The sequence below is a fragment of the Bos grunniens genome, chromosome 1 (assembly GCF_055505025.1).
Source record: "Bos grunniens cultivar Pamir isolate PY7600 chromosome 1, Bosgru_T2T1.0, whole genome shotgun sequence".
In the NCBI taxonomy this organism is placed as follows: Eukaryota; Metazoa; Chordata; class Mammalia; order Artiodactyla; family Bovidae; genus Bos; species Bos grunniens.
In genome coordinates this window covers 32,226,902-32,253,952 of record NC_141165.1, presented here as the reverse complement: position 1 = coordinate 32,253,952, position 27,051 = coordinate 32,226,902, and the positions used below count along the sequence as shown (strand labels likewise).

At 39.7% G+C, this 27,051-nt stretch overlaps 1 protein-coding gene and 1 non-coding gene across 5 annotated transcripts in view; one reads left to right on the top strand and one right to left on the bottom strand.

The window, feature by feature from the left end:
• SLC9A9 (solute carrier family 9 member A9) overlaps positions 1 to 27,051 on the top strand; it is a 660,343-nt gene that overhangs the window by 263,609 nt on the left and 369,683 nt on the right. The gene's annotated exons all lie outside the window — the stretch shown is intronic.
• On the bottom strand, positions 21,171 to 21,243 carry TRNAK-UUU (transfer RNA lysine (anticodon UUU)). Its single transcript has one exon. It is a non-coding gene; the product is annotated as a tRNA-Lys (tRNA).

Here is a 27,051-nt window from a genome sequence, read left to right as displayed (position 1 = left end):
TCATTTTCTCTTATTCTGTGTAACAACAGCGAACCATTTTTCAATCAGATCATGACATGTGATGAGAAGTGGATTTTAAAGGACAACCTGTGAAGAGCAGCTCAGTGGTTGGATGGAGAAGAAGCTTCAAAGCACTTCCCAAAGGCAAACTTGCACCAAAAAAAAAAAAAAAGGACATGGTCACTGTTTGGAGGTTTGCTGCTGGTCTGACCCACTACAGCTTTCTAAATTCCAGCAAAACCATTACATCTGAGAAGTCTGTTCAACAAATCAATGAGATGCACCAAAAAGGGCATCTCCTGCAGCCAGCATTAGTCAACAGAAAGGACCCAGTTCTTCTCCATGACGATGCCCGACTGCACATTGCACAATCAGCGCTTCAAAAGAGATGAATGAATTGGGCTATGAAGTTTTGCCTCTTCTGCCATATTCACCTGACCTCTTGACAATTGACTAGCAGTTCTTCAAGCGTTTTGACAACTTTTTGCAGGGAAGATGCTTCCACAACTAACAGGAGACAGAAAATGCTTTCCAGGAGTTCATCAAATCCCAAAGCATGGATTTTTACACTACAAGTATAAACCAACTTATTTCTCATTGGCAAAAATGTGTTGGTTGTAATTGTTCCAATTTGATTAATAAAGATGTGTTTGAGTCTAGTTTTAATACTTTAAGAGTAACAGTCCAAAACCACAATTACTTTGTCACCAACCTAAATATTAGGTAGGAATAGATCCTTCTTGGAAAGCTCATGAGGGTCTTTCTACCAGCAGGCAAGAAGTGACTTGTTTGTTATGCATCTAAGGAGGCTGAGAAGAATGATGTGTTAGTCACTGAGTCGTTTTTAACTCTTTGCAACCCTATGTACTATAGCCTACCAGGCCCTTCTGTCCATGGATTATCCAGGCCATTATACTGGAGAGGGTTGCCTTCTCCAGGGGATCTTCCCAACCCAGGGATGGAACCCAGGTCTCCTGCATTACAGGCAGATTCTTTACCATCTGAGCCACTATGGAAGTCCTAGTAGAGAAGAATGATGAGCTCCATTTATAGTCCTAGCTTGGTCCTGAGGCAGGAACATGGATTCAGTTTTGGAGACAGAATTAGGAAACAGGCACATGGATTCAGTACTATCTCTGAGCCCTTGTAAGGTCTCTGAAAGTGAAAGTGAAAGTGAAGTCACTCAGTCGTGTCCCACTCTTTGCGACCCCATGGCCTGTAGCCTACCAGGCTTCTTGGTCCATGGGGTTTTCCAGGCAAGAATACTGGAGTGGGTTACCAGTTCCTTCTCCAGGAGATCTTCCCGACCCAGAGATTGAACCCGGGTGTCCTGCATTGTAGGCAGATGCTTTACTGTCTGAGCCACCAGGGAAGTCCTGTAAGGTCTCTATATCTATCTATATCTTCCAGACTTTCCAAATCTGGGATTGTACATTGGACCCCAAGACTCTAGCAATTCCATTTCTCCCTTTGACTACACTCATGTTATACCCCTACCTGTAATGGAAGGCCACTGGCCCCAGATAATTTTTATAGTCTCTTCCAAAGGGCTTCTCTGCCCCACCTCAACACCTGACATCCCCAACATTCCTGATGCATTAGCTGTCTTGACCCAAGGCTGGTCAATCAACCACACAAAGTAAGCTCTATGCTTTATTGATTTTGGGAATCTTGAGAATCCCCAAGTGGGATTTCAAAAAAATGGTCAGTGTTAACACTCTTCCCCAAACCATTCTAGTGGTTAGCTTTTGTCAGTCCAGTACCTAATCTCTCTGAGATGTTTTCCTTCTTTATGGAATGGGGCTAATTTTACATCAGTCAGTTCAGTTGCTCAGTCGTGTCCGGCTATTTGTGACCCTATGGACTACAGTACACTAGGCTTCCTTGTCCATCACCAACTCCTGGAGTTTGCTCAGACTCATTTCCATCAAGTCAGTGATGCCATCCAACCATCTCACCCTCTGTCATCCCCTTTTCCTCCTGCCTTCAACCTTTCCCAGCATCAGGGTCTTTTCCAGTGAGTCAGTTCCCTGCATCAGGTAGTCAAAGTATTGGAGCTTCAGCTTCAGCATCAGTCCTTCCAATGAATATTCAGGACTGATTTCATTTAGGATTGACTGGTTAGATCTCCTTGCAGTCCAAGTGACTCTCAAGGGTCTTCTCCAATGCCATAGTTCAAAAGCATCAAGTCTTCGGTGCTCACCTTTCTTTACTGTCCAACTCTCACATGCATATGTGACTACTGGAAAAACCATAGCTTTGACTAGATGGACCTTTGTCAGCAAAGTAATGTCTCTGCTTTTCAATATGCTATCTAGGTTGGTCATAGCTTTTCTTCCAAGGAGCAAGTGTCTTTTAATTTCATGGCTGCAGTCACCATCTGCAGTGATTTTGGAGCCTAAGAAAATAAAGTCTGTCACTGTTTCCCTATCTTATTTTCCATGAAGTGATGGGACCAGATGCCATGATCTTCATTTTTTGAATGTTAAGTTTTAAGCCAGCTTTTTCACTCTCCTCTTCTACTTTCATCAAGAGGCTCTTTAATTCCTCTTTGCTTTCTGCCATAAGGGTTTTGTCATCTGCATATCTGAGGTTATTGATATTTCTCTTGGCAATCTTGATTACAGGCTTGTGCTTCATCCAGCCCAACATTTCACGTGATATACTCTGCATATAAGTTAAATAAGCAGGATGACAATATATAGCCTTGACATGCTCCTTTCCCAATTTGGAACCAGTCCATTGTTCCATGTCTGGTTCTAACTGTTGCTTCTTGACCTGCATACAGATTTCTCAGGAGGCAGGCAAGGAGGTCTGGTATTCCTATCTCTTTAGGAATTTTCCATAGTTTGTTGTGATCCACACAGTCAAAAGCTTTAGCATAGTCTATGAAGCAAAAGTACATGTTTCTCTGGAATTCTCTTGCTTTCTCTATGCTCCAACAAATGTTGGCAATTTGATCTCTGGATCCTCTGCCTTTTCTAATTCCAGCTTAAACATCTGGAGGTTCTTGGTTCACATACTGTGGAAGCCTAGCTTGGAGAATTTTGAGCATTACTTTGCTAGCGTGTGAGATAAGTGCAATAATGCAGTAGTGAACACTCTTTGGCATTGCCTTTCTTTGGGACTGGAATGATTGAATAAATGCAAGTGGGGATGTATGCAAATACAAGATTCCTTTTCCAATCTTGTGGCCACTGCTGAGTTTCTTAAATTTGCTGGCATATTGAGTGCAGCACTTTAACAGCATCATCTTTCAGGATTTGAAATAGCTCAGCTGGAATTCCATCACCTCCACTAGCTTTGTTCATAGCGATGCTTCCTAAGGCCCACTTGACCTCACACTCCAGGATGTCTGGCCCTAGGTGAGTGATCACACCATTGTGGTTATCAGGTTAATTAAGATCTTTTTTGTATAGTTTTGCATATATCATGCAATTATTTTAATGAAGATGATAAATTATTTATAGCATCCAATATATAATTAAAACTCAACAAATACTGCCTGCTGCATTTATTTTACCATTACTATTGGCTCTGACTTACTTCCAGTGATTGTTTTAATATTGATACATGAACTTAAGCTTTCATAGCCATTTTTTAAAAATTTCAGATATCTGGGTTCACAGCTGCCTTTTGAAAACCTGAAACTGTCATAAATTATATAGTATCTGAGAGCACAAGTACCCCACCTGACACATAAAAGGATCCCATAAATGTGGAATCTGAATTGATAGTTCTACCACCCACTGTGAGAGTGAAACGTTTTCAATGTCCTAACTATGGTTGGCATTTTTCCTATACTAATAAAGAGACCAAAAAAGAGAAAACCACCTTAAATCATCCTGGATCTCTCATGAATGCCATGTGAGCAAAGACATGATCCAGTCATAACACATTCAGAGAGCAATTTCTTCTAATTTTATTAGGCAGTCAGTAAGATGTACCCTATTGTCTGTTGGAAGACTGTGAATTAAAGTGCCTGGAATCAGAAGAGAGATCTGCATAGTCTGTTTTCTCCTAAGCTAGAGGATCTCTGAATACGTTTTGTGGCTCATTAGAAAAGAGAGTTGGAGAAGGAAATGGCAACCCACTCCAGTGTTCTTGCCTGGAGAATCCCAGGGATGGGGGAGCCTGGTGGGCTGCCGTCTATGGGGTCACACAGAGTCGGACACGACTGAAGCGACTTAGCAGCAGCAGCAGCAGAAAAGAGAGTAAGAAGTGATTGAGAGCCAGAAAGACTGATCAAAGAACGAAATATATAGTTTACCAAATGATGCCCAGTAAGAGTGGTGGTTGGGTGGAAGGGGATCAGAAATTGATACAAGCTTACCACAAGTAAAAAGACTTGTTTAGACAGAAACTGAGCCTAGGAAATACTAGGCTTAACCCTCAGAGGTGGTGTACTCATCACATGGCTTGTTTCCCCAAAGGAAACAAAGGAATAACCCAGACTCATTTAAACTACTGGATGCTGCCCCAGAGTCGACGGACAATGGAAACCATAAGCAGAGGTAGGGCTCAGAAACTACAGGCGGAGAATTATAAAATCTGAAGAGGGGAGAGATACACTACTACACAGGAAAATCCATTATTAAAAATGTTAATTCTCCCCAAATTAAGTTTAAAATGTAATACAATTCTCAAAAGTAATCTTTTTCTAAAACTGGATACAATTTAAATTTTATATAGGAGAATAAGTGAGTTATAATAATATCTAAGTTCTGAAAAATAAAGCATAATGAAATGATACAATTACAATTATTGCAATATGGTACCAGTGCAGGAATAGATAGGTCAAATAAACAAAATAGAACATCCAGAAATAAACATTTGTATCTGTGGACATGCACACACACATGTCATATGTTTAAAGTAACAATTCAGTGAAAAATGAAGAAGATGATGAGGTTGGGACATTTTGCTGGCTAATTATAAAAAGACAGGAAGAAAATATTACAACTCTACTATCATACCTTACACAAAAACAAATTCCAGATGACACTGTAAAAAAAATGTACATAAAATCACCAGAAATACTGACTTTACTACAACTTAATACTACCTAGTAGCACTTAATAAATATTTGTGGTAGATCTCATGGTATAAGATTTAATTGCAAAATTTGAGAGGTTTTAATATACTTTGAAGACTGGTCGGCAAGGCTTCAAACATTAAAAGTACAGTAACTTTCATAAATTCTTTATGGTTCTATATTTAATTTTCTTGTTAGTAACTTTTTATCCATAACTGCCAGAAAATTAATCATTGCTATTGATATTTGGAATTCCTTTTACACCCTTTTCAATTTGAAGGTGCATTTTGAAAAGAAGAGAAAAAAGAAAAAGATAGGCATAACTCAGGGCCCTGGCCCCTCTGCCTTCTTAGACATTAATCCTGTGACTAACCACAGCAGAGCTTACAGAAGGAAAGGTAATTGATCACAGTAAAAGCACCTTGCCATAAGAAAATGTTTTGTATCTTTTCAATACTTCCTGGAGTCAAGGAATCAAACTGAGAAGAAAATACAAGCAGTATGTTATTGGGAGACTATCGCAATCAGCACAGCTGCTTCCAAATTGTTTGTCACATATTTCAGCCCCTGCTGAGTTATTTTCTTTTTTTTTCCTACATTAGGAGGGAAAAAAAGTCCATATTGGTCTGATTTAGCTTTCTTAAAGTGCTTTAGGTTTCTAAGGCAGTTCTTTAAGTAAGTTGCTAGTAAGGAAACTCCTTTTGTTTACATATAATGTTCAAATTGAAATCACAGTCTTCCTCCCTAAATGGCAGGCTGGAATATTTCAGCGAGAAGTGTCATGGAGTTTGCCCTCTGGCATGTATGAAACTATAACTAGGTGTAAATTAGCTGGGGATTCCTGTGCATGTCATTTAAAATCTGCTCAGACTAGTTGCTGGGATTTTGGTCTGTTTTTCTATAAACAAAAGGATACTATGAAATGGAGGTTTGATAAACAGACAGTTCTGTTGGAGAACCTTGAAATCGCCTCAAAAAAACAATTATTAACCTCTGTTTTCAATTCTGCTTCTGTACTGGCAATCTGGCATCCTAACCCCGGGGTTTCTCTTGCAAACCTGTCAGAGTACAAGGGCTCCGCCCTGAAGGTCAGTGTGATTGCAAGCCAGACCAGATGCTTGCTCATTTATATAAGATTAGCCCATGAGTGGGAGAGACTGTCTGAAGGCAATAGGATTGCCTAGGATTTGCTTCTACCTTGCAGACAATATTCTGTCTAACTGGGCTGCACTCATGCATATTCACAAGGGTTCAGGGTTTGGGACCTTGAAACAGGCTGAAAATGCAAAGTTTAACAGCTGTGCTGCTATACGCAGCGCTACACACGTCTCTTCAAGCTCGTGCTGCCAGTGGCCATCACTGTCGTGCCTGGAGAGAACGCCAGTGTAGCTCTGCAGGGATGCACCCTGTGCGGGGCAGGCTGGGATGCTGTTTGGGGTGGAGTCCAGCACTCATCACCTGTCTTTTAGATACTTCTAACATTGATGGGCTTCCCAGGTGGTACTAGTGGTAGAGAACCCTATTGCCAATGCAGAAGACAGACTAAGGCTCAATCCCTGGGTCAAAAAGATCCCCTGGAGGAGGGCACGGCAACCACTCCACTATTTTTGCCTGGAGAATCGCATAGACAGAGGAGCCTGGTGGGCTACAGTCCTTAGGATTGCAAAGAGTAGAACACGACTAGCGACTTAGCCGGCATGCAACACTGATGATCGACTGGAAACTTTGACTTAAAAGTATTCCCTATGCTATGCTATGCTATGCTATGCTAAGTCGCTTCAGTCTTGTCGGACTCTGTGAGACCCCATAGACAGCAGCCCTCCAGGCTCCGTCGTCCCTGGGATTCTCCAGGCAAGAATACTGGAGTGGGTTGCCATTTCCTTCTCCAGTGCATGAAAAGAGAAAAGTGAAACTGAAGTCGCTCAGTCGTGTCCGACTCTTAGCGACCCCATGGACTGCAGCCTACTAGGCTCCTCCATCCATGGGATTTTCCAGGCAACAGTACTGGAGTGGGGTGCCACTGCCTTCTCCAAAAGTATTCCCTGCTTATCTCCAGTTGGTTCATGTCGACCTCTGTAATATTGCTGTCCTTAACCTCTTACTTTTTCCAACTCAGATTCACTCTGAATCAACCCAGTCATGCTCCTAAGCCCTAGGACACTTCCTTGTCATCTTGCAAGACAGGATCCAATTTAAAACTACTTTAAAGACCAACTGACTACAAATAAGCTGATCTTTTGAATACAATAATATTTTTCCATAAATGAATATTCCATTTTTTTTTTTTTTTTTATGTAGCAGCTTGATTTTTGAAGTGCCCTAGATCAGGAGAAGGCAATGGCACCCCACTCCAGTACTCTTGCCTGGAAAATCCCATGGATGAAGGAGCCTGGTGGGCTGCAGTCCATGGGGTCATTAAGAGTTGGACACGACTGAGCAACTTCACTTTCACTTTTCACTTTCATGCATTGGAGAAAGAAATGGCAACCCACTCCAGTGTTCTTGCCTGGAGAATCCCAGGGACGGCAGAGCCTGGTGGGCTGCTGTCTATGGGGTTGCACAGAGTCAGACAGGACTGAAGCGACTTAGCAGCAGCAGCAGATCAGTTTTACAGTCCTTTGTTCTCCTCTGATTACTTCTTTTTGTTTTTGCTGTTTCTTCCACCTTTCTTCACTCCCACACCACCCCATCTCCCAGAATACAGAGGAACTAAATGTTAAAATGTATATATTATGTTGAAAAAGAACCTAAAAACTCAATAGTTGGGGGTTATGCCTGCCATAATTGTTTGAAAAAGTTTTTAATGGATTGAGGGTAAACAAAGAAAAAGAATATTTCCCTTCAGTCTATCATAACTTTATAGCTTTTTGTATAAAAGGCATGAGGCAGTATTTAAGGAGACCACAGAACAGGCCTCACTGCTAAGTAGACACACTTGACTAAGAATTAACTCCAATTTTATAAATTAAAGGAAAGTATCTAAAAGGCCAAGTCTAAAAGATTTTAGTACTTTTCCTTTTTTGTGTTTTTATTTCTTTTCATCTATACATAAAAATAATTTATGTACCTTAGATACAAATCATAAATTGCAGAGAAACAAAAAGATATACATCAGAACCCCCACCATGATCCAACCTACTTAAGAGACAACCACTATTATAAATATACCATTTCTTTGCTCATACATATGCAAAACATATACATACATACCTTATTCAGAAATGATATTATACCATATTTAGTGTTTGAGAATGTTTAACCAGTCATCTATTGTTGGATATTAGTTTTATTTGTGAGTGTGTGTGTGTTTTGATAAATTTTTCTATTACAAATAGGTACAATAATAATGATAGAAATAGATATTGAAAATTTAAGGAAAAAGAAGAAATATTCTGGAAATTAACAAGAATATTTTAAAATAAAACATGATAAAATAAGCTGAAGGAGCACCAGGTTACCTGTTTGTGGGTAAAAACGTGTTTTTGATTATTATTTTCAGCAATTCATTCTTTTGACTAAACTATCTTATTTAACAAATTTCTTGTGAACTATGTCCAATCACCTTTATTGGGTCCCTTTAAAGTTTTGCTGCAAGTGTCTGTCTCTCATGAGGATTCAGAGAGTGATTCATCCTGAGCCCCAAGTGTTCTGCCATTTAATATGTTTCAGATCTATTATATGCTCCTTAAGCCTCTGATTCTTTCCCCCTCCTTCTGAATTTCTTCAGGCGTTGACTTATAGTAATACCCAAGTCATCACTTATAAATTGACTTTTACACAATCAACCAGACTTTAACATACCATCTATCCTAACTTTATCTTGTTTTTTAATTTTTTTTCTGCTCTTTGAAATTGGCAATATCTTTTTAAAAAAAAATTATGGAGTATAGTTGCTTTATAATGTTGTGTTTGTTTCTGCTGTACAGCAAAGTGAATCAGCTATACATATACATATGTGTGTTCTCAGTTATGTTCAACTCTTTGCAACCCCATGGACTGTAGCCTGCCAGGCTCCTCTGTCCTTGGGATTTTCCAGGCAAGGATACTGGAGAGTGTTGCCATGTCCTCCTCTAGGGGATCTTCCCCACCCAGGGATCTAACCAGCGTCTCTCCTGTCTCCTTCGTTGACAGGCAGATTCTTTACCACTGCACCACCTGGGGAGCCTTATATATATACATGCTGCTGCTGCTGCTGCTAAGTCGCTTCAGTCATGTCTGACTCTGTGCGACTCCATAGACGGCAGCCACCAGGCTCCCCCGTCCCTGGGATTCTGCAGGCAAGAACACTGGAGTGGGTTGCCATTTCCTTCTCCAATGCATGAAAGTGAAAAGTGAAAGTAAAGTTGCTCAGTCGTGTCCGACTCTTCGAGACCCCATGGACAGCAGCCCACCAGGCTCCTCCGTCCATGGGATTTTCCAGGCAACAGTACTGGAGTGGGGTGCCATTGCCTTCTCCAATAGTCCCTCTAACCAGAGGTATAAGTAGATTACTATCATGCTGGGAGTACCACATGGTAAAGGATCTAAGGGCTCTCACAGTTTGTCATATGGGCTTCTATTTACCCCACCTCTATTCAGTTCTGTATCCCACTCTTCCTCCTCTGTGCCTGCTGTCCCCAGTCCAGAACCTCCCTGCCTCAATTTCCTCAGTAAATCCTCTACAGGTGGAGTGTGTGATAATGGCTGACTGCTCAGAGAAACAGACTGGATATTTTAAACTTAGTAGAATGATGCTAAAGCTTATCTGGAAAAATAAACATTCAAGGAAAATTCTGAAAGTCCTGAGTAACACTCAGGTATAAGATCTACCAGATACTAAATGTATTATGAGACTCTAGCCATCAACGTTTGTGTGAAGGAAAAGGCTGGCAGCTTTATGGAAAACTGCTGCTGCTGCTAGTCACTTCAGTCGTGTCCGACTCTGTGCGACCCCATAGACGGCAGCCCATCAGGCTCCCCAGTCCCTGGGATTCTCCAGGCAAGAAAACTGGAGTGGCTTGCCATTCCCTTCTCCAATGCATGAAAGTGAAAAGTGAAAGTGAAGTCACTCAGTCGTGTCCGACTCTTCGAGACCCCATGGACTGCAGCCTACCAGGCTCCTCCGTCCATGGGATTTTCCAGGCAAGAGTACTGGAGTAGGGTGCCATCGCCTTCTCCGTATGGAAGACTAGAGTTAGAAAAATCCACACAAACATTTGTGGGAATTTTGGATATGATAAAAGTGGCATATCTTTAGGGAAAAGAGGATACTTATTACAACATTATTTGTAAAAACAAATAATTTAAAATGACCTAAATGTCTACCAATATAGACTTGGTTTAATAGATGTGATAACTTCATAGAATATTTGCCACTGTCCAAAAAAACGAGATAGTTATATATGAGCTAATTTGGTAGATATTCAATATATTACTTTAAGTTAAAAAGCAACTTACTGAATAATACCTATGATATTATTTCATATTTATTCTAAAAAAATGAGAGTTATATATTTGGTAATCCATGCATAAAAGTTCTAGAAGCAGAAGAAATATTAATAGCACTTCTGGGAGTGTGAATTAAGAGCCTGGAGAGGGAGGAAGAGTCTTTCACTTTTCATTTCATACCCTCTGCACTCTGAATTTTTTTTTCATTTTTTCCCTATGAGAATACATATTTCATACAGCCAAAATTTTGCTAAAAATTAATAACTACAACACTGCTAACTTGCTGTCCAAATACTAGATTGTGAAACAGTGTTTAAATGTAATTGAAAAAATATTGATTCTAAGCTGGCTTGCCCTATGGCAAATTGGCCCATGATCTGAGATTTCTTCAGGCTTGTCATTATCCTATATTTTTGCTTACACTGACTCCAGCTGCCAGTCATCATGCTTTCTTATTTCTTGGAACACTCTCCACAGTTTTTATTTACTCAGTCTGTTGCAGCATAAAAGTTTCCCAGATATCTGTTCTCTTAGGTCATTTACTACACTTGGAGCAAATCTGAACCTGAACAGATTGATTGAAAATAGACTTATCTTCATCCTTACTTTAACTCACTGGAGTGTGGAAATAGGTTGGATAAGGAAGTTATAGAACACCGCATACAACAGACATAATAAAACATGTTCCATCATAGATTACTAGAAAATTGGCATGATTTCACATTTGTTTTAGAGAAAAATATTTAAAGTGATTCAACTACATAGATGTATACAGAAAAAAATGTACCCATTACTCAGATTTTTTTCCAAAAGATTGATTTTACCTTAAGACTCTTTTTTAAGGAATAAAAAATATAACTACTATTTAGTCCTTTTCCTTCCAATTCTCTTCCTTCCCCATTTTCCTTCTCCCTAAAGGTAGCTACTACCCTAAAGTCATTGCTTGTCCTTCTCAACCATTTCTTAATTATGTCCTATGTCTGTATGTATCTATATATATTATATAACACATTTCTGTACATTTTATGTAAAAATTTACAAAAATCGTATTTTACTGTACTTATTTATTTCAATTAGGTTGTGTTCAGCAGCAAGTGACAGAAAAATACGCTATAGGATACTAAATAATGAGTGTTATTTGTCTCACAAAACAAGAAGTCTAAGGAAAGTGGGTCCTGTTCTGATCCCATGGCTCAGTGGCATCATCAGAGAGGATAGTGATGTCATGCGTCACACTCTGCACCGTCCCTGGGTAACTCTTCACCTGCTGGCTAGTTGTCTATGAAACCTCAGTTCATATTCCAGGGGGGACAGAGAGGAAAGGCACACTCAAAACCTTTTTCTTTCTAACTTTTGTCATTTTATTTAGGAAAGGAAAAACACCCAGAGAGAATTGCATTCATCTCATTTGCTAGAACTGATATACCTTTTGCTGCAAGAGGGGCAAGTTATCGAATATTTTAGCTTTTCAACTTCCTTAGAAAAAGTCACCAGGAAAAAGGGGGACTGTTAACTCTTGAGTGGCTAATCATGATGTCTGCTATGTTATTCTTTTAAAACTTGCTTTTTCCACTTGCCATCATCTTTTTTTTATGATTTATCCATATTCGTAATTCTAGGTATAATCCACTCATGTTAACTACTGAGTTCATGATATAAATATATTAAAATTAAATTTTAATTAAAAATTTTATTTACTAAAATATAAATGTATTAAAATTTGTGTATTTTCCTATCAATGGGCCTTTAAGTTGTTGCCATCTTTTTGCCATTACAAAATTAAAATCTTTGTGTGTGTGTGTGTGTGTGTGTCTTTGTGCTCATGTGAGAAGTTTATGTATAATATTAATGTAATACATAATACATGTATTACGCATTATATGATGTACAGTTTACTATATATTATTACATACAAAATATATATATCTAAATGGTGAAATAGGCCAGTAGAGCATGTCATTTTCATCTCTGTTTGCACACACAGATGCATGCACACATATACCTTACTTTGTACTTTTGATGTAAATACTTTTCAATACTTCCTATTTTCTCCTTTTCTGCTTTCATTTGAATTATTGAATGATCTATGTCTCTTTTATATTTTTGTTCTACAGTGTGAAGTGATTCATTTCAGTTTCTTTTGTTACCTTTGTCATTATCCTTAAATTTTAAATATATAATTCACATAGCATCTGTAATTGACAAAGTCCAAAACAAATAAATATCTCTAGCATCATCCTGGATAACACCAAAAAATGAAAATGCTTTAACTCTTCTTACTCCTTCCATCATTCATGTGATTAATTATGCATTATTTTAATTCCACCTCATTTTTAATCAAATAATTATTGTCGTTACAATTAATGCTTATTTTGGTTTATCTTACATTTAATAGTTTCTTTCATTAACATTGCTTCATAAACCTGCTCTTTCTTCTGTGTCCAGCTTTCTTTTTTCTAAAACTTTTCCTGTAATGATTATTTTACTAAAGGCATGAGATTTTTGGCAAATTACTTCAGTAGTAGTAATTTTCCAGTAAATTATTAGTCTTTGGCTTAAATTTTTCTTTACTTTGTCCTCACTTTTGAAGTACAGTTTATCTAGCCATAAAATTCGAAGTTGACAAATATTTTCCCTCAGAACTTTGGACGTATTAGAAAATTGTATTTTGAACTTTGTCACTATTGATTAAAAATATACTCTGTGACCATCATCATTTTTAAAGCTGATCTGTCTTTTCTCTCTGGTTGATTTTGGTTTTCTTTTTATGTATTGTAATTGTGCAGTTTCACTACAGCATGTCTAAGTGTGCCTTCAGTTCAGTTCAGTCACTCAGTCATGTCTGACTCTTTGCGACTCCATGAATCGCAGCATGACAAGCTTTCCTGTCCATCACCAACACCCAGAGCTTGCTCAAGCTCATATCCATCGAGTCGGTGATGCCATAGAACCATTTCATCCTCTGTCGTCCCCTTCTCCTCCTGCCTTCAATCTTTCCCAGCATCAGGGGCTTTTCTAATGAGTCAGTTCTTCCTATCAGGTGGCCAAAGTATTGGAGTTTCAGCTTCAGCATCAGTCCTTTCAATGAATATTCACGATCGATTTCTTTTAAGATTGACTGGTTTGATCTCCTTGCTGTCCAAGGAACTCTCAAGAGTCTTCTCCAACACCACAGTTCAAAAGCATTAGTTCTTCGGCCCTCAGCTTTCTTTATAGTCCAACTCTCACATCCATACATGACTACTGGAAAAATCATAGCTTTGACGGTGAAGTAATATCTCTGCTTTTCAATATGCTGTCTAGGTTGGTCATAGCTTTTCTTCCAAGAAGCATCTTTTAATTTCATGGCTGCAATCAGCATCTGCAGTGATTTTGGAGCTCCCCAAAAATAAGGTCTCTCATTGTTTCTAATGTTTCCCCATCTATTTGCCATGAAGTGATGGGACCGGATGCCATGATCTTAGTTTTCTGAATGTGTGCATTAATTTTAGTTTATTCCACTCAGAACTTAATATGATTATCCAATTATATAAAAATTCTCCTAGAATGTAGTCTCTCCCTTGTCTCTTTTCTTTCTTTTAAAACTGTTATTAGATATATGTTGGATCTTTTCAATTTATTCTGCATGTGTCTTATTATTTTATTTTTTTTCCCTCTTTGTATTATTTGAATGATTGACTCGGATCCTGTTCTCTAATTCTCTTTTGAACTGTGTTAGCTGAGTTTGGGGGGCTTCCCTAGTGGCTCAGACAGTATAGAATCTTCCTGCACTGGGGGAGACCTGGGTTCAGTCCCTGGGTCAGGAAGATCCCCTGGAGAAGGAAATGGCAACCCACTCTAGTATTCTTGCCTAGAAAATCCCATGGACAGAGAAGTCTGGTGGGTTACAGTCAGTGGTGTCACAAAGAGTTGGAAATGACTGAGCAGTTAGCATTTACTTTGTAGATTTTGGTTTGTTTCTTTTTAAAATTGGCTATGTATTTTCATTATGTTATATATATTAATGTATTATTAATTATTTTAAATGTAGCTGTTTAAGAGGATATTTCAGACTATGCTGCTGTTTCTGTTTGTTTTGGTTCTAGTTCTCCCTTTTTAATTTTTTTTCCTGCTCCTCCTTCACAGTGGTTTCTCTTTCTAAACTACGTATATATTTTTAAATCTTTTTATTAAACAAAGTTAGAATGAAAAGTGAAGGATATTGCTTTGAATTCTCTTTCCGGTCAGTTAAAGAAAGCACACAAATTTGTCTTTGGTGAGGGTTTTGTTTTGTTTTTTGTTTTTTTTAGTAACATCAAGTGGGGCTTATTCTTGCTTTCCGTTTTCCTTTTGTTTCTTACTCTTGGGAATTTCCATTTCTTTATTTTGCATTCAGCCATGAGTTCAAGAAGCTGTTATAGTTTATGTATAAACTTATATGCACTAATACAGGAAGGGACTCTATATTAGTTTCATTCTGCTGGATGCATGAACCACCTGTTAACAACTTTCTGAGGGCACCTAACTTCCCTAACACTGCTGTGTCCTCCCGTCAGCACTAGGCGATGTCATAAAGTCATTGAAAACAAATGCACATCTTAAAAGTGGTTTCTGAACAATTTCTTAATATGTGCCAAAGATAACATCTGCTAATATAAGTGCCTAAGGCTGAAGTTACAAACATACGTTCTACTGGTCATAACCCACGTGCAGGCACATGTTGTTCAGTCCACACAGTGTTCAAAATCTTGTTTTCATTTCTAACATTTAAAAATTAGCCAATCTTACATTATGGTTAAGATTTTCAGTGTCTCTTACAGACAAATAAAAATAACCAGAAAAGCATGCCTGTGCTACAACTGAAAACAGGGAGTCCTCAGCCGGCCCTCATTTGCACAGCTAGTTCCTTTACGTTATAGGCATGGCCTTGCTGGCACCTGAGTTTGTAGCTTCTGGTCTGAAGAAGTACAAAAATTTGTGGAGTGCCATCAAATAACTTACCATTAAGCTCCTAATAAATATGCAAAGGGCTGATTAATCTGGTTAGTTGCTGAATGCTTTAGTGTTTAGGCACTTTAACTCACTAAGGTCAGAATGACAATCTGCTCTTTTGACGCAGTCCAGTATTTTGGCCACCTCATGCGAAGAGTTGACTCATTGGAAAAAACTCTGATGCTGGGAGGGATTGGGGGCAGGAGGAGAAGGGGACGACAGAGGATGAGATGGCTGGATGGCATCACCAACTCGATGGACGTGAGTTTGAGTGAACTCCAGGAGTTGGTGATGGACAGGGAGGCCTGGCATGCTGCGATTCATGGGGTCGAAAAGAGTCGGACACGACTGAGCGACTGAACTGAACTGAACTGAACTGAAGGGAAGCATATTTATTTGGGGGAGTAATCCGAGGTCTTGTAAAGAAAACATACTACTAATTGAATAAATGTAAACACAGTGGGTTCCAATGTGGTTTAGACCAACAGAAAAGAGCAGAAAAGGCTTTCATTTTTGCTTTGTATTGGTGCGTTTGTATCTTTGTGAGGTTTCTGGTTTTTCTGGAAGCAGGGCCTCCAGAATTCTCTCTAACTCTTGTTTCAACCAGCGGGCCCCTTTTTGGAAACGTGACAGGATCTGTGGATAATTAATAAGAATTGGACACGTTTCTAATTTTAAATTATTCTTTCTTTCTAGTTGTGCAAGAACTCAGCAGTATTACCACTGAGTGGGAGTGCTGTACACTGTTTTTAAATAGCTTTATTATTCCCTTGCAGGTTAGCTATTTATTAATTTGATCAGTACTCATGTGGAAAAAATGGCCTTTATTGTGCTGCCATCTCTTCCCTATACACTGTGTTCCCTGGTAGTCAGAAGCATATTACTTGTTTTCACTTGTACCCCATACACTTCCACTTTCATTTCACCCCTACTTGAGCCACACTAAGCTTCTCACCATAATCAAGATGAGTCTTTTTTAAATAATTATTTTATTTACTTTTGGCCGCACTGGGTCTTCATTGCTGCGCACAGGCTTTGTCTAGTTGTGGTGAGCGGGCGCTCCTCTCTAGCTGTGGTGCATGGGGGTTTCTCTTTAGTTGTGGCGCACAGGCTCCTCAAAGCAGTGGTTTCTCTTGTTACGGAGCTCAGGCTAAAGGGCCTGGGCTCAGTGATTGCAGCTCAGAGCCTTAGTTGCCCCCTCAGCATGTGGAATCTCCTGGACTAGGGATCAAGTTCATGCCCCCTGCACTGGCCACTGGACCACCAGGGAAATCCTAGATGATTCTTGTTTTCCCTGAGTAGTAATGCCAGCCTGTCCCTCTTCATTGAGTCCAGTTTTGGTTTTGTCCCAAGTCAGGAATCATTTGTCTCTCCCCAACACTTTCATCCTGCTTTATTCACCCTGTGATGAACAGGACTGTCAGCTGGTTTTATGACTGGCTCTCCATGCAATTGTTCAATACTAGATTTTGAGCTCCTTAAAAGGAAGCCTTACTTCTTGTCTTATTCGAACATCTTTGTATTTCTAGGGCCTGCTACCCTGCTTTGCACCTAACGATTACTCAACAAACTCGTAGTATCTGAATTAGCCTTAATTATATCCACAAAGGACTTGAGTTAATTTATGGGACTAAGGAACATTTACTTTCAAAAAGGGTAATAAGTAAAAGATAAGACATCTCTTAAATAAGAAGATGAGTATCTGGCACCAATTAGATACTTAGTGCATGCATGCTTAGGCATGTCTGACTTTTTGCGATCCCAAGGACTATAGCCCCCCAGGCTCTCTGTCCATGGGATTTCCCAGGCAAGAATACTGGAGTGGGTTGCCATTCCCTTCTCCAGGGTGGCTTCCCTACCCAGGGATCAAACCTGCATCCCCTGCATTGGCAGGAGGATTCTTTACCACTGCACCACCCGGGGAGCCCATAACTAGATACTTAATTTGGCATTAAACTTTGTTCAGAGCTTCCTGGCAGCAAAGTGAAAAGGGAAGTATGTCGGTTTACACGGTTATCCAAGCCAGCTAAAGAAAATACACAAATTATCTGCCAGTGTTGTTATTGAAACGTGAAAAGTAGGGTGACATAATAGAAAATGTTCTTGATTGTAGTCTTATGAAAGACACAAAACTATCCTTCAAATTGACCTTTTAAAAAGCTGCCAACTACAAAAGCTAAAAGTAAAGCAGTAATCCCTAACTACATAAAGCCACTGCTATTATATAATAGTTCTTTAAAGTTGTTTCCTGATGATCTGATGTGAAACCAAGTTAGACTTAACAAGTTACTTAAGTAACTATCAAGTATCCATTGCTGGGTAGCAAATTACCCAACAACTTTGTTACTTGATATGGCAAACATTTATCACCACTGAGACCCTCTGGTTCAGGATCTCTCATGACTTTGCAGTTAAGCTGTTGGCCAGCACTGTAGTCTCTGAGGACTCCACTAGGACTAAAGGATCCACTTAAAGCTCACTCACATAGCTGTTTAACTTCCACGCCACACGTTCTCCTCCATAGGGCTGGTCATGACTGAACTTCCCCTTCAGAGAGCAATCTAAGAGAAAGACTGAAAGATTATGGCATAATGCATGTGAGAGAAAGAAAGAGCAACCCAAATGGAGGCCGTGGTAACTGTTTAATCTCAGACGGGATGTACTATCACTTCTGTTGATCACACAGACCAGCATTGGTACAGTGTGAGAGGGGACTACACAAGGGTGTCGATACCAAGGGTCAAGAATCACTGCAGGCTATCTCAAAGGATGGCTGCCATGGCAACCAAGGATGTTTGGTTCTCGTGTACTTGAGATGGTCCTTCTCACATCTCAGATGTGACCCCGTGTAAGTAGTGTATGAAGACCATTCAAAGTTGACTCCTGTGGTTGCAAGTCAATATTTACGTGTTGATTAATGAGAGACATACATACTTCTTTGGGCTTCTCAGGTGGCTCAGTGGTGAAGAATTTGCCTGCCAAAGCAGGAGACACAGGTTTTATCCCTGGGTTGGGAAGATCCCCTGGAGATGGGAATGGAAGCCCACTCCAGTATTCTTGTCTGGGAAATGCCATGGACAGAGGAGCCTGGAGGGCCACAGTCCCTGGGGTCACAAAGAGTAGGACACAGCTGAGCAAGTACACGTGTATACTTCCCGTCCCAGGAGACAAATGCTCCTTGTACAGGGTAGAAATACATAGACCTGATGTGAGTGTTTCTTTCCCACCCTTGCAGTGATAAGACCAACAGTTTCCATGAAAGATAGCTGATTATTTTGAATTACTTACAAGAGCTGCACATAGGTTTCTGCTCATAAAATATGGAAGAAAACTCTTGGCTTTAAAACCCTTAAGCTCATGCGCGGTCACAGGCATTCTCAGCCTCTGCTATTTCACATGCTTGATTTTTAGTAGGACTGAATCTTAAATGGTCCTTGGGGTGAGAGTTAAAGAAGGGAACCATCTTAAACTGTGAAAGGGACTTCCTTGGAGAAAGCCAGGTACTCTTATCATCCCCATTATACAAAGGGATTAAGTAATTTACACAGTGTTACAGAGCTAAGCATCGGTTATATTCAGCCAGGAAAAAAGAGACTAGGCTGTCTTACTTTAGACTACATGCAGAATTGTCCCACCTGTGCCTATATTTCCTTTAGCCTTTTAAAAGGATTTATTAAGCCATTAAAAATGAATGAAATATTAATTAAAAAGCACACAAATGCTAGTATTAAATAGAGTTAAAGTTAATGTACTTAAGTATTAAGAATTTCTAAAGGATAAAAAAATTGCTCAAATTCCCTTTAAAGGGAGCTAATGAATGTTTGGAACAACTGACCTGGTACAGATGGCTTTCGTCGCCAATAACTTCTCAAGGGGCAGACTGTAGCTAAGATCTCACCGTTGTGATCTTGAGAGGTGTTGACCTAGAGCCCTTGGGTCTGAGCCAGAGCCTCTAACAGGGTCAGGAGCACGCACAGGAAGGAGGCCTGCGGCTGCAGGGCCAGCTACGTGCTGCTGGTCTCATAATGAGTAAACCAGCGAGTTTTCAAAGCAAACTGGTCCAACAGGCCTCCCCAACTCTCAGCCACTTTGAAACATTAAATAATACAACAGCAAAGTTAATTTTTTTATATGATAGCGTTAAGGACAAATAACACCTGCAGGAGTAATAAGTTTTTAAAAATTGAAGAAAGGTATTGTGGAAAAATTTTCAAATAAGTAGGAAAGAGAACATGGGAAAACTGTTTTCTATAGGTTGAAAATGTAATAGAGGAGAAGTTCTCCAGAAAATTTCCCCAGCAGGGCCTCAGGTCTTAGTCAGGGCAGGGTCAGGGGTCAGAGGGACGGTAATAGAGGTTCTAGGATGCTGGGGGTGGAGATGAATGTGGGAACAGTGAGGATGACGGTCTTGAACCCAGTGGGGATTCTGCCAGAAGAATCTGCAGATCCCCCAGGAGAGTCTGCAGGGGGAACAGTGCTTTTGTGCAAACACATGGACACCTTCCATCGAGTTCAGGTGCTTTTCAAAATATGCAGAACTGGGTCTTCCTTCTGGATGACTTTAAATGACAGCTAGATAACAGGCTCAATAAAGAACCCCTAAAAGGTGTGCTTTGCAGGCCTCTGGGCTTGAGAACCTGGGAATTAGAACACCTGGTCTGTTAGCTGCAGTTTTGCTCACACCACGGCACTGGCTCCAAATTTCACCAGAATACTTAGGTCCTCTTGAGTGGAAATAATGAGAAACCTAGTCTAGCTACATGTCATCTATCAGACAGCTGATTTAGAAGATTCTTTTTGTGATAATTACACTTCACCATTCACGAAGTCTTCCTACATCTATTGTACAATATGATTCTTATGACAACCCTGAGATAAGTAAGGTAAACTAATGTAATTATCATATCTTTTTTACAAATGAGGCAACAAAGGCAAAGAAAAGTATCAGTGACTCCCCAGGGTGTCATATGTAACCATGGTGTTGTGTGTACCACGCATGGCCTCTTATCCCCACCCCCACATCCCCCACCCGCCATCCCCAGCAAATTCACTGTAAGGACACCAGTCCTATAAGCTACTGTACTCAGTTAAATCACTGCCTCCAGGGTAGCAAAAGTTACTCTCAAACCCCGAGGGTCTGGCACTAACCCTGCTCCCTTCACAGTGAAATTTGAAAGCAGTGGTTAATCCACCATGCTGTAAATTAGCAATAGAGTGGAAAGGTTAAATACATGACTTTGGAGAATTGTTGATAGCTCAGTTGGTAAAGAATCCACCTGCAATGCAGGAGACCCCAGTTCAATTTCTGGGTCAGGAAAATTCCCTGGAGAAGGGATAGACTACCCACTCCAGTATTCCTGGGCTTCCCTTGTGGTTCAGCTGGTAAAGAATCCTCCTGCAATGTTCGATCCCTGGGTTGGGAAGATCCCCTGGAGAAGGGAAAGGCTACCCACTCCAGTATTCTGGCCTGGAGGATTCCATGGACTATACAGTCCATGGGGTCGCAAAGAGTCAGAAACGACTGAGAGACTTTCACTTTCACTTGAAAACTATCGTTCAGTTCAGTTCAATTCAGTCACTCAGTCGTGTCCGACTCTTTGCCAGTCCATGGACTGTAGCATGACAGGCTGTACATAGGTACACAAAATGCTAAATTAATCCTGGAAGTGGTATGATACAGTAAAAGAGCAGAAGTTTTAAAGAAAGATGTTCTGAATTTATTTTGTTTATTTTTTGGTGCCTGGATAGGGGCATGAACCCTGGACCCTCAGATTAAAAGTCTGATGCTCTACCAGCTGAGCTACCTAGGCTATTAAGAAGACATTCTGAATTTAAACCCTGGCTTCCCTGTTCACTCTTTTTGTTTGTTTGTTGTTTGATCATTTTATTTATTTATTTAAAATTTTTCTGTTATACTGGGGCATAGTTGACTAACAGTGTTGTGTTAGTTTTAGGTGTACAGCAAAGTGATTCAGCTATACACACGTGTATCTATTCTTTTTCAATTCTTTCCCCATTTGTTGTTGTTTAGTCCCTAAGTCGTGTCTGCCTCTTTGCAACCTCATGGACTACAGCACACCATCGTTCCGTCTCCTTCACCATCTCCCTGAGCTCGCTCAAGCTCGTGTCCATTGAGTCAGTGATGCCATCAAACCATCTCATCCTCTGTCACCCTCTTCTCCTTTTGCCTTCAATTTTTCCCAGGATCAGGGTCTTTTCCAAAGAGTTGGCCTTTTGCATCAGGTGGCCAAAGTTTTGGAGCTTCAGCTTCAGCATCAGTCCTTGATTTCCTTTGGGATTTACTGGTTTGATCTCCTTGCAGTCCTAGGGACTCTCAAGAGTCTTCTCCAGCACCACAATTCAAAAGCATCAATTCTTCAGCACTCAGCCTTCTTTATGGTCCAACTCTCACATTCGTACATGACTACTGAAAAAACCATAGCTTTAACTCTAGGGACTTTTTCAGGCAAAGTGATGTCTCTGCTTTTTAATACGCTGTCTAGGTTTGTTATTTTCCCATTTAGATTACTTCAAAATACTGAGATCCTTGTTGGTAATCTCTTTTTAATATAGCGATGGGTACATGTCAATCCCAGGCTTCCAACCTATCCTTGCCTCCACCTCCCACCCTCATCCCCTTCCCCAGCAATATTCACCGTTTAAAAGAATTCAGCTGAGTCACTTAACTTTGCTTAATTTCAACCCCTAAATCTACATAATGGAGCTTTCATGACAAAGCATTTCATTGGAATATGAAGAAACTCAGATAAGATATTGTCTCTGAAGTCACTTTATAATTTTAAATTTTGAATTATTTCAAATCTGTTTGGGGAGGGTAACAGATCATTTCCAATCTCAAAAGATTGATTGTTGGTTTTCGTATTTATTGTCTCTTTGCCTCCCCATGCACCACCCCCCCCTCACTTATATTGACCGACATATCACCATCATCTACAATAGTGCCAGGCACTTAGTAGGCACTCAGCAAATATTCGCTGAATGAATAAGCATGAAAACCAATAGAAATAATCATATTGGAATTTAATTAAAGAGAAGAAATTTTGAAAGATAGACTGTCTCCCTCTAGCTTCCCCAGGTCTAAGGGAAATGAAATGTGTGGTTAAATACACTGGCATCATTTCCACTTACATCTCCAATCCTCGCTTTCTTATACCCAGTTAAAATAAATCACACAGAGCTTCCTCCCCGTACTGTTTTCTGATCTTCAGCAAGCCCTGCCAAGAGCTAGAAACACAGCCCAGTGGGTCTCTTCTCTCAGCCCTGGGCACAGTGAAAAAAGACGGTTTGAAGTATTTGAAAGCATTTGTTAAAAAAAAAAAAAAAAAAAAATATATATATATATATGTATGTGTATATATATGTATGTATATATATTTCACCCTTCTGGTCTATTTAACATTCTGTATCGCCCATATTTCATTACCTTAGCTCCTCGCAATGACTATGAAATAATTTCCCAATTCTTTCCTTATCCATGGTTGCTGGTCAACTTGAGTGACTTCATACTGATCAGTTTTTCTGATTTACTGAGAGTTGAGTTTTGGGACAGTCCTCTCAAATCCACTGAGGAACAAGAATGTCACCAACCTCTGTTCCTCATTAATATTAAAAAGCTAATAACATTTATTAGCGTTAAGGATTGACTTACCAATGTTAATATTTAAATCTGATAAATTAATGAGTTCTACTTTTGTTTATTTTTTGCATGCTTAAAGAATTCTAATCTGTCTAGAGGAAACTTCTCTGTTTTAGTTACTTTTCAGAGCAGCAGAATATCTGCAGGCAGCACTAGGGATATAGGTAAGAAGCCAAGAAAACCATAGTTAGAACAGTTATTACTTGCTAAACTCTGGATGAGTGACTTCATTCTCCATATTTCCTTTGATTTCTGAGGTTTTTTAAAAAAGAAAAGAATGAAGAGAACCACTGATTTCCTAATTTGCAATATAATGAGAAGACAAATGAAATATTTTGATTTCTTACAGGTCTCAAGGAACCACAGGAGTTTGTTTTATTTCCATTTTATTATATATTTTATTATGGATGACATTGAATATTTCAGGGCACTGTGAAGTAACGTGGATTCCTTTTGCCTCCAAGCCTAGTCTGTGGTCAGCCTCAGCATCGTTTGCATTGCAATAGCACAAAGGAAAGAAGTGGTATTTTGCTAGGTCACAGAGAGTGTCAGTGCCAAGTCAGGACCAAACACAGGCAATTGTTTAGCTCATAAAGCCCCACAGCTTCCCGTGGATTATTTGTGGGTCACATCTCAACCTTATGTTTAATAACCACTACCACCACAAAGATTGCTGATTACTCAGATGTTAAGCACAGCCATTATTTCTTTGCAAATAAAGGCTCTCCTCAAAGAATAAAAAGACCACTTGTGCTTTCCAAGTAAAATCCTTTTATTATTAGATTCTGGGCATTTGGTGACTTATACCATATAATATATACTTATAATTCAATGATCTTAATAATAACAAAATAGCTATAACTGATTGTTTGATAAAATACAGAGAATTCCAGAAACATAGCTATGTTTTTACAAGATAAATCATAGTATGAGAAAATTTCTTTTCAAACCCTTTTCCCATGAGGCATATGGTAGACTTTCTTTTCCCACTTTGCTGCTCAATCCCACTCCTGTCTTGTGTGACAGCAAGAACTATCCCTTCAGCTTTACAAAGGGAGAATTAGAGAATTAGTTCAAATTTTGTTTAGAATGGGGGATTGAGGCTGCCAACATTTTTTAAATGTATTTATTTATTCGGCTGTGTTGGATCTTAGTGGCATCCTTCAGGATCTTTTGTTGCAATGCGTAGACTCCCTAGTTATGGCTCATTGGCTCAGTAGTTGTGGCACGCAGGCTTAGTTGTTCAGGGGCATGTGGGATCTTAGTTAACCTGACCTGGGATCGCACCTACATCCCTTGCATTGCAAGGAGGATTCTTAACCACTGGAACCAGGGAAGTCCCGAGGCCACCAACATATTGAAGCTACTCACATCATTCTCCAGTGGCTCAGTCAATAAAGAATCAGCCTGCAGTGTGGAAGAACTGGGTTCAATCTCTGTGTTGGGAAGATCCCATGGAGAGGAAATGGCAGCTCACTCCAGTATTCTTCCCTGGAGAATCCCTGTGGACAAAGGAGTCTGATAGGCTACTGTCCATGACACCACAAAGATTCAGACATGACAGAGTGACTAGGCACAGCCCATCATTCTCAGCCTCTGGTTTGCCATGCAAATCAAGGCAACAAAACAGCAAAAGTGTCCTGCCCCTTGAGAACCATAATGTCATTGTTAAAGAATACGGCAACTCCCCAGGTATCAACTGTTTTTTATATTTGTCTTCATTGATGCCTACTGCACCCCACACAGAGAAAACCAAACTTTTTTCCCTTTTGAAAGACCAGGACAGCAACAGGCTGTGCGGTCTCCCCAAATGGAAATTGGGGAATTATTTAAAATACATTGCATTGACTCCCTTGCAGCATTTTAATAACACATAGGTGTGGTCTATGGAACTTCAGATAAGTCCTGAGCGAGTGCTATCAGTAGAGTTTGCTTCTGGAATGTTCTGGGAGTAGCATGGAGATTTGGGGGATGAGGCTCTCTTTTTTAAGGCAGCTACTGGAGAAAATTATTTTAATAACAATGACCTAGTGCTAAGTATCTGCCTGGGAAAACTGGGGATAAGTTGAACTCGCACAGCTCTAAGTCACCCTCCAATAAACCCTTATGGAGTCAGAGCCACAGCCCCATCTTTAGTTCTGTTTGGACTTGTACACATGTCCCTCTCATTCTGGCGAAAGGCAGTAGCATCATTCCATCTGGGCGTGTTTTAGGATGCCTCCTGGAAACAGCTGTGTTGCCTGTCTTTGTGTGGATACAGTATTTTTTAAAATGAAAATCACCATGGCAACAGCTGCAGTCACTTATTACAGAGCAGTGGAAGTGATGCTGGTATTTGTGAGGAAATCTATGCTCTCAGAATAATGTGCCCCTTACAATGGAGTGGATTTTTCCTGCTAACATTACCATTAAAAAAAAAAAATAAAAAAGTGTAAGAGTGTGTGCAAAAGAAATTTACCAGGGAACTGGAGAGTTCAGGGAATTGGTAAGCAAGAATGGAGCCTTTTATCTGTGGCCCCTGAGTTAAAATCAAACCATTTGCTATTAGCTCTCAACACCGGGGTTCTAGGGAGAGCAGCGCTTGTTATTTGTTTTTGACTCCCTGGTATCTAATATGGCACTCTAAATAGAACTGCTTAATGATGGTGATGATTAGAGTTAATTGAAGCAGTTTTCTGCTGCTTTTAGCAACACACCTCCCTTAAAGGGTTGAGGAATCTCTAAATTGGGGACTGTAGGAACCAATGTGCTCTCATCTCAGCCAATAAGTATAAAACAGTTTAAGTTTTGTTTTCTTTCAACTCAGTTCTGAAATTAATAACATCTTTCATAGGCCCGTGCTTAATTTTCTGGCAATTTCTATTTGCTAAGCATTAAGAAGGAGAGTGAAGAGGAAGCTAACAAAGAAAGATATGCCTTGACATATGTTCAAGACTCTGTTTATTATGGGGGAGCATCTGTGTGCTGAGTTTTGAATGAGTTTTTCATATTCCCTAAGTGTGATGTCACATCATTTAGTGATCAAGAACATAGACCGTGTTCTTGATGGACGCAATCAGATAACTCAACAGGGAGCACTTAACTATAAGGAAAGAGAAGAGTGATACCGACTGTGGGTAATTTATGGAAATAATAAAACCTCAAAAGCTGAGGTCTCTAAGACTACAGATAAAGGAGCTTTGAGCACAGCACAAACATCCTTCAAAAACAAAATCCTTTACTCCAAAAAACTCTAACATCTGATGAGATGTTTCAGGTGTGCAAGTAGGATGGGTGGGCAGGAGAGTGTGGTTACTTATGTCTCTGAGTGTGCATGTGTGTTGAAAAGAGAATACGACTTATATTATGTGCTTTATCTCTCATAGTGTTCAAATCCCTTAAAGAAAAGTTATTGCATATATTTTTTGGCTGTTGGGCCCTAAAGTTTTAGAGTGTATATTTCACTACCAAAATTATATTTCATCTAAACTTGGTTAAACTATGTTGTGCAATGGTTTGTTTTCTCCCATCACTCAGAAGACGCAGAGAAGCCCAAGGAGAAAGTTTTTTGCCCTGGGCTATCGGAAACATATTGTAAAAAGGCTCCATCTCATCCTATTCCTGGAAATGACTGCAAAACAAAAACATTTCCCCCTTTAAGCCCAGTCACAAGGGGTTGTTTCATTTTTATTAGAAGACAAGGAAGCATATTAGAATCCACTGAGCAGCAAGCAGTATGTCCATCTCTCTCCTTTCTGCTGTCAACTTTGTTTCCCGTTCAAGTCAACCAAGCAACTGTTACACAAAATAAGCCCGAATTTGGGATTAGAAAATGATTGGATAGAGTCTCTCCAGAAAAATCTTTAGTGCTTATGATTTACATCCCCCTCTTATTTCTACATCCACAACTGGGTGTTGTTTTTGCTTTGGCTCCAACTCTTCATTCTTTCTGGAGTTATTTCTCCACTGATCTCGAGTAGCA